We start from the raw sequence: 15,145 nt of genomic DNA on the forward strand, positions 1-15,145 counted from the left end.
GCTTGCTGGTGGAGTTGTTTGGAGTCTGTGGTGTCCTGATTTGCCTTTCAAAGTGTCTTTTGTCTGTCCCCTGTGTCTTTTGAGGTGTGTTTTTATGTCTGTAGTGATTTGTGAGTCTTGTGTGTGTCTGTAACATTAGTATTGTGGGGTGTTTGTCGATTGGGGTAGTTAGTTTTAAGGCTTCATATAGGGGTGGGTTATTTTATTGTACATATTAGGTCAATCTTAACTAAGTTTCCTTTGTCGATTTTATTAAGTTTCCTTTACGTCATCATAAATCATGTCGGGAAGGTCTCGAAATTTGACCGATCGACAGTTTGGCGGGATGATATGGCTAATATTCCACTACCTGCCCCGGATGATCAGCATGGGGGGCAGGGTCAGTCAGGGGTATGACACAGCAGGGCGCAAGCGCCGGTGGACCACTGTGCAGCAACATCTGGGGTGTCTATTCCAGATCCAGCGGACAACCCACCAGATAAAGCACCGCTGGCAGGACGTCATCAGCAGGGAGGCTGACCTGCTCGATCATCTTGGCCTGGAAGTTGGTGGTCCAGTTGGTAAGTCAATGTTTCTTGTCACTCATATATTCTCTTCAGAGGTGCTAATCTATGCCATATCTCCCTCTGCACAAATCGTATGACCAATCAATTGGCGTTGCAATGGTCTGTTTGGATTTACATATGAGCGCATGCAATACAAAAGACTGTTCTGTGGCCACAGACACATATGTTGGAAACCATGGGGCAGATTTATGAGGGACTTGTGCCCCTTTGATGCCGCCGTAGCGTCACTTTTGTGACGCAGCGGTGGTGTAAACCCTGCGCCAGTTTGCGCCCTATTCACATCGTGACGCATCAATGGAGATGTGTCACGCTGTAAAGCTCTGCGCTACATTAAACCTGCGTCAGGTTTAATGTATGCAGGGTGGGTGTAACGGCGGAAATAACCCTCGGAAAAGTGACTCAGTCAAATCTATAATATGTGACTGACTCACTTTTCCGACAATGAGGCATCAAAACCCTGCACCTGCTTGAAGCAGGCGTAAGGCTTGACAGACCATGTTAGGGATGGGCAGGTTGGAACAGTGCTGGAGTTGCGTTGCGCTTGCAACACAACTTAAGCACTGCGGCAACCTTACGCCATCGAATGCGTCACGCATCTGTTTATTCCTGCGCCATGATGCGCCGCATTGCAAATGCTGCGCATCATGGGTGGCGCAAGGGTAAACTTGTGTGACCCATCTCTCCTGGCGCATCCTTGCTGATTTGCAGGGATGCGCCAGGAAACCTCAATCGGCCCCAATATATATGATGTTGACATAGAAATTTTCTCTATTCACACAGACACATGCACCAGTTAAATAAATTGATTTTTCATAGTCATGCTGTGAACAAGGGGGAGGATGATTTGGATACAAAGGGGCAGATTCATGACGTCTGGCGCATCTCTGCTAATCAGCAGAGATGCGCCAGAGGAGTTGCCACGCATCTGCCCACTCGTGCGCCACCATTGATGCGCCGCATTCATGATGCGGCGCACCGTGGCACTCGGATGGGCAGATGCGTGACGCATCTGCCGTCGTATGGATGGTGCATTGCTGGAGTTGCTTTGCAACCGCGACGCAGCTCCAGCAAGGCTCTGGGTGCCCCTATCCCTAAAATGCTGCGTCAATCCTTACGCCTGCTTCAAGCAGGCGCAGGGATGTGACGCAGCATGGCTGGAAAAGTGACTGAGTGAAATCTTGTCGATTTCACTCAGCCACTTTTAGGAGGCGTTCCTGCGCCGGAACGCCCACACCTGCCCTGGAACGCCTACATGTGGCGCAGGGCTTCACAACGTGACGCATCTCCCAGATGCGTCACGTTGTAAATACCCCGCACCATGGCGCAGGATTTGCGCCGCTGCTGCGTCACAAAAGTGACGCAACGGCGGCGTAAATGAGGCGCAAGTCAAACATAAATCTGCCCCATAATGTGTAATCACGGTGCCAAGCCCTGTGCTGGTACACAAACTGCCACCATGTGCAGGTGCAGGCAAACTTGCTAACATGTACATGGCTGCCTGCGTCGTGGGGCAGTAGTGTCTGTTCATGAAGGGACACCTTCATGCACCCTGTAGGAAACCGGGGTCTCCAGTCCCTAAGGGCGGTAACGTGACACGAGCGGCTGGGCACCCAAAGGCCTGTGTGTAAAGCAACCATACAACACGCACCTCGCATGGAATGGGGAACACACACAATAAGGTACGCCACACTGTAAAGGTTCATGCAAATAATTCAAGTTTATCCAAGTAGTTCGAGATAAATGCAGTTCATGTGATATAAATGCAATTCATGAGATGTAAATGCAGTTCATGCGATATAAATGCAATTCATGAGATGTAAATGCAGTTCCTCAGATATCAATGCAAGCTTCACTTAGATTAGCAGTGGATTCACCCGCCCCATATTCACCAGCACGTCATGCACCAGTAGGTTTCTAAAGGCTCTAGGCCACCCTAGTGTATCTCACTTCTCAGGGTAGGGTTTGGGGACTGTAGCGCCACTCCTAGGGCGTGCAGGGACCCAGGGCAGAACTCGTGGGCACACCGCTACTTTGGTTATCTGTAGCACCTCAGTGGCGATTCCCGCGCTTTACGTGCTGAGCGGTGAATACCTCAGAACAGCGCCTATTTCCACAGAGTGCTACTCGTGATTAACTGGCAATGACTACTTCAGAACGGGGCATCTAGACCAGAGCGCTGCTCGTAGTTGCCAACAGGGAACACTTTGGAACGGAGCATTAAACACAGAGCGCTGCTCGTAATCAATAGCCATGCATTTGTCATAACGGAGCATTTGAAACAGAGCCCTATCGTCATCATTCGCAAGGAATACTTCAGACTGGAGCATTTCAAACCGAGCGCCATTCGGAATCATTAGCAAGGAATACTTCAGAACGGAACATGAATAACAGAGTGCAACTCGTAAGCAATGACATTCAGCACTTCAGAACGGAACATGAAGAGCATAGTGCTACTCGTAATCAGTAACAGTGAATCTCTACACACGGAGCTAGTAGCAGGGAGCGCACCGGACTTGCGGAGCGAGTCTCTCGGGCTCCGGTGCAGTTTGTAGGGCACCACGCTTCAGTACAGTCACGGGGGGCACAAGGAAAGGATCCCTTGGCGGGGTCTCTCAGTCGTGGTGACCAGGGGGACTCCCAAGGAGAGGAAACCCGGGCTCAGGGTGTGGTGCGGCTCCCAAACATCAGGGGGCGCACCGGCGTCAATCACAGCATCCGCACTTACCTTGCTCTTGACATCGGATGGCGTCCGCTCCATTGGCGATGTGGGAACTGGTCCTCGGCCTGGCGCACCTTCTTGCACAGCTGCGACGGCAGCAACGGGTCCCCGGGCTTCTCCACGGGCCTCGTGACACTGAAAGGCACTTCTTCCGGCCTTCCGCCCGCTGCGGTGAGCGCGCTTGCTTCCACGCCACAGGGGGGGGGCTGAAATTAAGGAGGGGAGCTCCGCGCTCAGCGGAGCACGCTGCCGAGGGACCCAGGCCAGGTCAGGGAGCGCAGGGGTCACAGTGCTAGTACCTGGTCGATCCCCGGTGGTTCTTCAATCTGCTTTGCATAGGGTTTCGGGGGTCAGTCAGGACACGCAGTCTCAGCATTCAGTTACTGTTCTCAGGTGTTATATGAAGTCTTGTTGGCGCAGATGGCTCTGGCGCCCTTAAGGGGGTTCTGTTACAGGGGGGTAGGGATGGAGTTAACGACTAGGTCCTTCCTAGTCAGGCTGGGCAGAGGTTCTTTTGGTCCTCCTACTGCTGTGCAAGATCAGAGGGTTTCACAGGGTCCCTCACTCACTTAAGAGGCAGCACCTAAATCCTGTCACTCTCAGAGGCATAAGTCCCTGGCTAGGCCCAACCGCCTACACTCCTGCGTGGATTCTCCAGCTCTGCTGTACCCCACTGGCCAACTCACCACAAAAAGTACCCTTCCTCACTTAAGTAGCCCTAGGTCAGGTGACCTCTAGCCAAGGCGGCTAAAGTAAAACGCCACCTCCCTCCTAGAAGGTTCCAGCACATTCCAGGAGCTTCCCCATTCTACCCATGGGACAAAAGGCGGGCTGGTGTCGCAACATTGTTGTGGGGTCCCAGCCAGCTCCTGGCAGCTAGGGTGCTACTATGAAAGACCACTCTGCAGTAGCAGGGGTCTGTGGCAGCCATCTTGGGAGAAGGGAGCACCTGCACCTTAACACTGATTGGCAATGAAAAGGCGCCCGGAGACCTAGTCCAACACAAAAATGATGGTGGACAAAAATTAGGCACGATCACAAATAGAAGGGGGGACCACCCTAGGGCTGACAGGTCCAACACACCCCAAGGTCACAAATGTCATGATTCTCTCCTCCAATGTGTGTAATCAAATGCAGCATGCATTGAGCAATGATAAATGAAATGATTAAATAGTCCCTTTTTCGAGACACAGTAGGCCAGCCTTAGGGTGGAGTGCCATCCTGATGGTTTCCCAGTTAATTGCCACTCTGTAAGTCTGGCCATGCATCAGTGGCTATGGGTGTTGTGTGTGAACATCCACATCTAACAACATGCAACATAGCAAGCCTTTTAAAAAATGAGTGCAAGTTTTGCATATTCACAAGTGCATGGTAAAACACGCTTGCTGGATTTGCAGTTCATTGTCAATGTTAAGCATGAATCAGCACCACCAGGATGTAGAATATAGTGAAGTACTGTTGGAACAAGGAATATTTAAAATGTCAATGTTGTATTCCATTGCTTGGAATTTCAAACAGTGTGGTGCAGACAAAGGTCTGGGGTGGCATCATTCCTGCACTATCTTGTATTTCAGTCCATACCCTGTGCATATGTCACGATATACATGACTCTGGTTGCGTATGTAAGCATGCGGCATCAATAGATGAATCAAGCAGGCATCATCATCAGGATTAGCCTACTCACATGTGAGGGTCGCAATCCAGCTGCAGTTGCAGAGTCTGTTACATACATTTGAAAAGGAGAGGTGCACGGTGTGGTCTGCGCAGGATGTTTGTTGTCAGCTCATTGCATGTGGGTCGTAAGCATGCGCTAGTCCACTTAAGGTGCATAAGCTCACTATTACACACCCAGCTTCATTGTAAATGCTGAATGCTGGAGTGACGTGTGTGCCAGATTGGTAGGAGAGGTTGGTGACAGGGGTACATTTGTGATCATCAAAGGATGAGTATCATGGTAGATGCGCTGTCTGTGGTGCTCAATGTTGTCAAAGATGAGATGGAGGGGTAGCAGGTTTTGCATGAAGATATATGTTTACATTGACCTGTGTCTGAAAATGTCAATGATCCTGGAGGCACATGACATCTGTGTGGAAATATGAGCAGCGCTTGTTGTAGTGATCCTGTGAGGACATGTCCGCATGCACAATGCTAGCTCTGCCAATGTAACTCGTGAAGTGGATTCTTAGTGTAGCATTTATGGAGTTGCTGAGGATTGATTGGGTGAGTCATTTGCCCTTGTAAAATCTTGATGTGTGTGTGGATTGTTGAGATGGTGTCCTTGCTTTGGATCCTTATCAAGGGGATTTATGGTGTCTTAGCGTCCCCGTCCTTCATCGTTGCAAAATGGTGTCTGCATGTGTCTCACTAATGATGTGGTCTGTATGCGATCCGTGTTGACTTCCTGTGCTGCTGTGTGTCTGTGTTGGAGACTGTAGCAAAATCATCTAGACATTACGATAACCATCTGTGTGGTCCATTGAGAACCAAGCTTATGTAGTGCAAGGTGTTGTTGGCATTTTGGTTTGTGGCTCATTATAGTTGTTACTTGTCAAGAATCTGTAATTTCTGTGTCAGGCCATGGGGGTATGAGGTCTTGGTGTGGTGGATGTGTTGATGTTGCCACCGTCCTTGTGGCTGTGCCTTGTGGCCAGTTGCTACTGTGTGATGTCTACAAGCTTGTCAATGCATTTTGCTAACCTGTTGGCACGTCTGTAGTCAAGATGTGAGTTGAGCTATGTCACAAGTCTGTGGAACATGTATGCGCATGCATGTTGGGCAATGATGTATGTGATGTGGGTTGTGTACACACCTCAGGGGCATGTAGGTATTTGGACGAGGTTCCCACAGGGGTGTTGTCCTTGTTCTGACCTGGATCTGTGCACTTAGTCGTTTGATGTTGAGCGTGCAATGGCTTGTGCTTCACTTTGTGATGTAGATGTACCTATTGAGTGCAATGGCATGTGCACACACCAGACAGTTGTTGTAGACTAATCATGAAATGGGATGATTGATTGGTGAGTCATCTGCTAACTTGGGATGGAAAGGTAGCGTTTACCATGATTCCTGTGAGTAACGCTCCATCTGTTGCTAGTCCTTTTGCGGATGATACAGATCTCCATGGCTAGTCTTCAAAGGGTGGATACTTTGATGGCGATGCATGTCATGATCCAGAGTTGGTGTAGTTTTGTGTGTACGTAGTGTGCGTGTACTTGGTGGTGTACGCCAGGGTGCATTGTAGTCTGGATTAATGTCCATGGGTGTTGCTGGCTGTGTAATTTGCGTAGCGTGTAGATTTGCCACTGGTACAGTCCATACAAAGTGATCCAAGTTTGAGCTGATGGATTGTGTATATGCATGTCCAATGATTGAGTTTGGGCTTGTTGCTGGGTAAAGATGGCTTTGGCTGATGGTCCGATACTGTGCATCTGCAGTGTGTACATGCATCAAACTACATGTTCGCTTGAATGTATCATGGATGTACACCTTGAATGCTGTATACGTCAGGGTGGATGCACTTCAGGTGAATCAGCATCCCGAACGGAGTGTAAAGCAGGCAGCCAAATGTAACCCTAGTCATGTGTGAGCCACTATGCAACAGTCATCTGCAAGATCATATCAGTGTGCAATCAGTGAACATGATAGAGCTTTACATGCTGTGGGAATGTTGAGAGTCGAAGAAGCGTTGTCAGTGTCTGTGGCTAATAAATGCTTACACATGTGCATGTGCATAAACACGTTTTTAAAACAGCAATCCTTCCAGCAGTCAGCAACAGTGTCTGCATAAGGGCATGTGTGTTGAATCTGTTGATGCATGTGCGAAATCACAGGGATGGCACACATGTGTGTTCCACACTCAGTGAACATTGATGTGGAAGCAATCCAGTGTTTCCACTGTCCATGTGTGTTAGGAAAAATATGGCTGCACTCAATGTAAAAGGAGTGACACGTCCTGTTATTTCCATGCATGTGTCACGCTAAATAATGTTTTGGTCTAAATTTGCATGTACATATGATGTGATTCTATACCAATTTGTACTTCTGTTACTCTTCTTGTAGGTGGCCCACGGCCATATACACAGGGGGAGGTCGACAGCTTTGAAGACCCAAATGCCACCAGTGAGTATCCATGTTCATATAATTTGATGTGTATCAAGTGCGAGGATGGAAGCAAAACTGTGTATGAGTGCAACTATGGTACAATCACAACTTCCTGCTGCAGTCAGAACTTATCTTTTGCATCCAAATTCCAAACAACATGATGTAACATGTTGTGACCGTTGTACTACGTGTGGACATGTGTGGACAGATCAGAAGCCACAACACTGTCCGACACTCCTTGCCACTATCCACAAGGCAAAATGGAGTGGCCATTGCCACTGGGACTGGAGTAGCCGAAGCCAAGTTGATAAAACAGCATCTGAACCCTGCCAGAAGGAGAGGAGTGCATGCTGGGCACAGTGCTCACTACATGTTGGGGATGTAGCATTCACCAATTGTTGTACAGGGCGTGATTTCAGGGTTGCAGTGGGGGTGCAAGGTCAGAGTCAGCTGGTCTATGGATGTACATGGCTTGACATGCCTCTCAATATTGATTCAATGTGGTGACACAGAGAACAACCAGCCAATAAGTGGCCATGCTCAGTGTCCATGCTTGTCACATGGCTCTTCACGTCAGTGCACTGATTGCCCTAGAGCATGAAAGGTGACTAGGACTCAGACCTGCACAGAAAATGAATGTGCCTACATGTTAAAAATATTTTTTATTACAAAAATTAGCAAGGCCAGATAGACAACAGATTATGTTCAGTATGCATGCAAGGTCGTGCTGTACGATTGTTACCATGAACAAGCCAAGCTGATCCACATTTCATATTTCATGTGAGAAAAGAGATCACTGTGACACCCAATGCAAATTTGTGAGGCTGTGTCCCTTCATCAGGGGTATACTGTGTTGAGAAAAGAATAACGATTAAAAAGGTAGCACACCTGTGATCAGATATGTAGGTGAACACTAGTATGGCATGTGAATACACCGTGCTCCCCTCACCACTGGTGAATGTAACAAATGAAATAGAAAAAAACCCATGACTATCACAAGGATTACAATCTACATTCCAATAGTTCCAAGCACTATGGAAATGGACATGACGCTATGGAAGCAAACTGTAGCACACCAGAACTTCTGAGTGATCAAAATGAGTTGCACAAGAACAATAACAAGAGTGTGACAATTTATGTAGATGATATAATGGATGTCTCATGAAGCCTGAAGACAGTCAATGATGAATTTAGTTGAAGTTTAATTTTGGGCACCATTGATGTGTGGCAATTTTGACATACATACCACATGCCAATGGAGTTGAAGCATGGAATGGTCTTACAATTTGAATTGCACATTTGAATGCATCTAAATGTTGAATTCCACGACAATTTAAAATCTGTGTACACAATAGCAATTGTAACTGGAATGAGAATCTGTACATACAGTTAAACACAACTTCTATGGGTTTCCTGGGTGCACCATCTTATGCTAACACATACATGGACAAATGTCCAAAGTTCATATTCTTGAACACACTACGTGGCAAGAGGTTTTGCTATGTTCACCTCGATTCTTTGATATCATCTCCTTCCTTTCAACATTTGCGACGCCAGCCATGATTCTGAAAATACGCACACGTAACCAAATAGGTCCAAGGATACAATTCACACATCCTATCATCAGGTTGCACTCCTAGTCAACCTTCACGGTCTCGGCCACTCCATACTTACTACATATATGGCCTGCTGGTACATTAGCAACAGTGCACGCGTACCGCAAATCAATGATTCATGTGTCATATAAGTGTGCGCTCATCCCAAAAAATGACATTTGATCCTTCACGTCCGTGAACAATTTGGAGAAGTTCAAGTATATTGTAGTGACAGTTTAATGTCATCCTTGCATTAATTAGCCAATGTATCATGCTATGGAAAAATTGTCAGTGCAATTACCATCAACATCCCTAGCCCCAAAACATTTGTATATGGATGAGCCATAGGAATGGCAGTCAGACTTATTAATCAATCAATCAATCATTACTTTTGTAAATTGCTCTACTCACACGTGAGGGTCTCTATGCGCGGGGGGAGGTGTGCTGCTATTGTTCGAACAGCCTGTTCCTGAGTGCCCTCATGAAGGCAAGGAGGACCAGGCTCAGCTGTAGGAGGGTGTTCCAGGTATTTGCGGCATGTTGGCAGTACAAACTCCTGCCGCTGGTAGGTCTTTGGATGTGGGGGACAGTGGCAAGGGCAAGGTCACTGAAAGGGCACTGGCAATTCTGGTAGTAGACGGTGATTATCCTGTTGAGGTATGTTTGACCGGTGTGGGGGAGTGCTCTGTGTGCATGGGTGAGAAGCTTGCAGGCGATCCTCTTGTTGACGGTGAGCCAATGCAGGGATCCCAGATGGGGTGTGATGTGGCTGTGGCAAGAGAAGTTGTGCACAAGGTGTGCAGAAGCGTTCTGTATGTGTTGCGGACGTTTACGGAGTTTGGCAGTGGCTCCCACATTGTCTGCATGTCAATGGTGCAGCCTGATGCAGACGAGGCCAAGGGTGAAGCTTCTACTGGTTGCAGTGGGGATCCACTTGTACATCTTGCTGAGCATGCGGAAGGTGTTGTAGGTGGCGGATGAGACGACGTTGACCTGCCTGGTCATGGTGAGTGTTGATTCGAGGTTGACCCCCAGGTTGCTTGCATGGTTGGTGTCTGCCGGTGCTGCTCTCAGTGTAGTTGTCCACCAGGAGTTGTCCCTGGCTGAGGGGGTGGATCCAAAGAAGAGGACCCCCGTCTTGGGTGAGTTTGGCTTCAGTCATTTGTTCGTCATCCACTCGTCAACGGCAGTCATTCCTTTGTGGATGTTGGTTTTGGTGTTGAGGTTGTCCTTGGTGAGGGAAAGGATCAGCTGTGTGTTGTCAGCGTAGGAGATGATGTGGAGGTGGTGCAGTTGTGCAACGTGTGCAAGCGTGCCCATGGAGATGATGAACAATGTTGTGCAGAGGGATGATCTTTGTGTTCTGCCGCTGATGATCTTTGAGGCTTGGGAGCAGAATGAGGGTAGGCGGAGGCTCTGGCTGCTGCCAGAGAGGAAGGAGGTGGTCCACTCCAGAGCCTTGCTTTGGATTCCTGCGTGTTTGAGGCATGTGCGTAGGGTGCGTTGACAGACATTGTTGAAGGCGGCTGAGAGGTCATGGCGGATGTGTGGCGCCCTTTCATCATTGTACATCAGGGGCCAGATGCCATTGGTGTCGGCAATGAGGCCATTGTCAATACTGGGATTCCTGCAGATGTCGGAGTGTGACAGGTCCAGGATGGTGTACTCCTCGAGGTAGCCGGTCAGTTGTTTGTTTGCAATCTTGTGCATGCCCTTTAGCAGGAATGGGAGCAGGGAAATTGTCTGGAAGTTCTTGAGGCCTCTTGCATCCACCTTGGATTCCTGGAGTGAGGTGTTGATCTCGGCGTGCATCAAAATTTGCTGGGAAGCTCGCACTCTCGAAGGAGATGTTGATGGCCTTGAGGAGATGGGTTGCGATGGTGGGGCTAGCTTTGCTGCACATGTGGTGCGCAAATGTGTCAGACGGTGAGATGGAGTGGATGGTGTACCTCATTTTGATGTTGTCCTTCACATTGCTCCAGGTGAGCAGGGGGGTCAGTGTGGATGGTGGCCGGGGTGTCTGAGGTGTTGGTGCCTGTCAAGGTGTACGGGTTGTGGTAGCTGTTGTGGATGTCTGCAATATTGCAATGGAAGAGTGTGGCAAGGGTGTATCACAGGTCTTGCAGTTGTGGGATGTCATTGGTCTTGGAGCCAGGGTTGGAGGGTACATTAATGATGTTGAATATCTCATTGTTATTGGGGGCGCTGTTGTCTATGCAGTCCTTGGTGGTGGCCCTTGTAGCAGTTCAGATGAGGTGATGGTGTCTGAGGATGCCGTTCTTGTGGCCCACATACTGTCTGGTGTCTGTTTGGGGTGCAATGTTTTATGTACTTTCTGGCATGTGTGTATGGAGGGCCGTATGTCCACAGTGAACCAGGCAGCCTTCTTGTCAATGTGTCTGTTGGAGGGTTCTGTGATCGGGGTGACAGTGTTGTGGCAGTCATTGATCAATTGCCTGCATTTGCATGTGGCGCAGTCAGTGTAGTTTGGGTTGGCGTGCGGGCTCTGGGCAAAGGTGTTGTCAAGCTGTTCATTGTTGTCTTTGATCTGGCTGCTGCATGTGATGTGTTGAATGTGTTGGGGTGTGGTGATTTGTCTTGAAGGTGTAGTGGATGCACCAATGGCTAGTCCAGTTTGGTGGTGTGGCTGAAAGGGACATGGGAGGTAGCCGAGGATCTTGGTCAAGCGTGCGTCTGGCGGAGTGGGTGTGCGTTTTGACGAGCTGACTGAGTCCGAGGTTGACTACCAGGGTGGAGGAGTTGTTGTGTTTGTGGTTCTTGAGGTGGAGGTTCAGGTGTACCAGGAGGATGTAGTCATGCGTGCAGAACCAATTGGCAATGGTGTCACAGAATTGAGGCCAGGGTCCAGGGGTTCTGTAGACGAGGGTTCCTCTGAGAATGGGGTTGTGGTATGTGTGGCTCTTCAAGTGCATGAGTTTGGCGGTGCTGAGGGTGTGGTCATTGATGTGTGAGGCCCAGAGGGTTTTGTGGTTGACCATGACAATGCCAAGTCCACCTCCTACTCCGTTGTTGCGGTCCCTGCCAGTGTTCTTGTAGCCGTCCAGAATGGCTATGGCAACGTCGGGCATGGAGGAGGCCTTCAGACATGTCTCCCCCAGGAAGGCAACATCCGTGGAAGATGTATGGATTGTGTCCACGAGTTGGATGGGGTGTTTGCGTACTGTGTATAGCATATGCTGTATTTGAATGCGTTTTGCCTTGTGCTGGGTCAATGAAAAGGTCAATTTGTAATGTATGGAAAATTCCTGTGGATATGCCTTGCAAGCTGCACATCAATATGTCTGTGAGTCATGTAGTTGGCATTCAATCTGTCGGTCATCACATTTCTCATGTGGTTCCATTGTGCTCGTGGACCCACCCACCTTGGATAGGTATGCAATATTCCTACAACGGAGTATAGATGACACTATGTACCATATGCACAGAATAAGAGCAAAGCTATGTGTCAAGTATGCATGTCTTCCATAATGTAGTGAAAAGGCTTATTCAATCCAATCAGTTTCCAGGATGATGTCAATATATGTGTACCAAAGCGGGTGTAGTGTCCATGCATTGACTTTTCCTACGTGTAACACAACAGATGGGAGCCCATGCGTGGTTCGTCCTCATGGAATTCCACACGGAATATTTCAAGCCTAGGGTGGCTTTTAGAAATTTGTAGTCCACAGCCATTTGTTTGTGGGACAGGAATCAGCCTCCTATTTGATTATTTTGCTGACAGCCTCATCTCATGTCTAGACGTATCACAGACCCACTTTCACAATTAATGTTGGTACAGGACTTACAATGTGTGTCCCACAGATGATTGGATGTGTATGGCACAATCAATGAGATGGCCGATGGCCAGGATGACGCGGCCCAGCATGGTTGCATTAGCAGTTAATGCATGGACTGCAAGTGAGCATTTCTGCAGTCCACACACTTCAACAGCTAGTCATGTGTCCTTCTGATGTGACCCTTGGAAATGTAGTACTTGATTGTCCCTTTTTTCCCATGGAACAGATAAGGGATGATGTTGACATTGCTGTGACGTGCTTTAGTGCACAGGGTAGGTGACACTACGAACGTATTTCAACACACAAGTGTGGCACATCCTGTCTGATAGTGTTATATTCACATTCATGACAACATAAGACTTATGTCATGATGCTGTGACGCATCCTTGATCCTTTGTCATGATGACTGAGTTGCTGCAAGATATGGTAGATTTGTTACTGTGTTTTGGAGATTGGACAATACCCACAAAAACCATGGGCTACATGTAAGTGCTTGTAGCATGTATGCTGTGAACGCCAAGCTGACGTTAATTGCACCCTGCTAGTACTACATGGCATGCTGCATGCCATCCAATTTTAGTATTGTTATGAATTATGAGTCTCCTTGGTGTGTAGACAGCAAGCACATCTCTGTGTTCCAATATGCAATTGCCACTTCAGTGCATTCCTCTGTTGGAGTGTGAAATGAACGGGCTAGTGGTAAATATGCAAGGGAAGGAGTTCTTCTTCCATGACAAACTGTGACACTGTCAGAACCTAGCGTCCATTGCAGATTCATGTCCACATGACTCCATGACTGATACAAGGCGAGCCAGATGTCATTTTTGTTGGGAAATGATCACATGTCGTGATGCCTGTTGACTGGTTCTTACATTCATATGGCTCATCATTAATTAGTTACTATGTCAAGTGTGCCAAGGATTACCATGCAACCATGACATTCAGCTGACTGCACAGTATGTGCCGAGCTAAATCAGTACTTATGTATTGGTGTGTGTGGGCAACAAATGGAAAAGATGATTTGCCCAAATGTGTTTTACATTACACCTGACAGCATGCATTTCCTATGATTTAATGTCCGGCATGTTCTGGTGAACTGACACATGTCCACCTTTTCATACAGATAACATGAATGCAGAGGATGAGCGGCCTTTCCGCATAAGGAAGGCCCGATATCTACACATCCTCTCCGTGGCAAAGGGCTTCCGCTGGACCTCCCGCCAGTATGAGAAGCAGCGGGCTACCGACACGTGGACCACCGACCCCGCCTCAAGGGATGGCATGCAGCCACAACAGCATCCTCCCCCTCCCGTGGCCCCATCGACCTCATCAGCCGCTGTTGTCCCCAGTGGAGCAGCCTCTGGATCGTCTGCTCCACAGGCCATACCGGAGCAGGCAATGGACACCCTGATGTCCAGACTTGATTCCATGGACAGGAAATTCGAGAAGTTGGAGGAGAAATTGGACACGGTCCACCAGAGACTGGAATATTTGATTAGCCAAATCTAGGGGCTAATAGAAATATGGTTTACAGTTATTGTGTTTGTTAATATTATTATTTTGTAAGTATCATTTTGTTAGTGATTGTAGATTTTGTAGTATATGTAGGCATAGTTAGTTGAGATAGGTTTTTAGATGTAGATGTAGTTTTAAGGTTTTTATCATAGGGGTTTTTTAAATACTTTTAGGGGTGGGGGGTAATGTTATGTGTGTTAATGTTTATGGAAAAAAAAAATATATATATATATATTTGTTTTAGTATGGTGTTATAGTTAGTAAATGTGTAGTTTAAGTATGTGTATGTCTATTGTGCATTGATGTCTTAAGGGGGGGTGGGGGATGATGTCTACTTGTCTGCGTGATCATAGTTTAGCTTAGGTTAATAGAGTTAAGTTCGTTAGTGTAAGATTAGTTAGTTTAGATAGGTTTTGCTTTTTAGATTAGTTGTTTAGATAAGTTAGTGTGTTATGTAATGTAAATCTTGATCACCATTCTTATTTTATAAACCTTTCTTAACATACATTGGACTATATTCTATGTCATTCCGCATTTCATATGTGGTATGTGTGAGTTGGTGGGCACATGGACTGTGACCACCGGTTCCTGTTTGAGTGCATCATATTAGTACATTGAGGTCGGTTTGTGCTACATGTCTGACTAGATGTACATGTTCATGGAACACCTGTGCTTTGCTTTTGTTGGTAGCCAATATTGGTCTGACACATACATACGTTTTGGATTCTAATCATGAGTTTTCTGCCAACCTCTGCATGAAACTTTAGCAATATTCTGTCTCTGCTGGGTACCATGTTGACATATGTATGTGAAATACAGCTTTTATCTTACACAGATGTACTGAATGTACTCACC

The 15,145-nt window shown here is 47.5% G+C and overlaps 1 long non-coding RNA gene across 1 annotated transcript; it reads left to right on the plus strand.

Moving 5' to 3' along the window:
- Positions 1-456: 456 nt before the first annotated feature.
- LOC146863155 (uncharacterized) lies at positions 457-13,924 on the plus strand. The gene is made up of 3 exons (XR_014978561.1): positions 457-560; positions 7,342-7,401; positions 13,899-13,924. It is a non-coding gene; the product is annotated as an uncharacterized LOC146863155 (long non-coding RNA).
- Positions 13,925-15,145: the final 1,221 nt, after the last annotated feature.

Source organism: Triturus cristatus, chromosome 2_2 (genome assembly GCF_964204655.1).
Source record: "Triturus cristatus chromosome 2_2, aTriCri1.1, whole genome shotgun sequence".
NCBI classification, from domain to species: domain Eukaryota; kingdom Metazoa; phylum Chordata; class Amphibia; order Caudata; family Salamandridae; genus Triturus; species Triturus cristatus.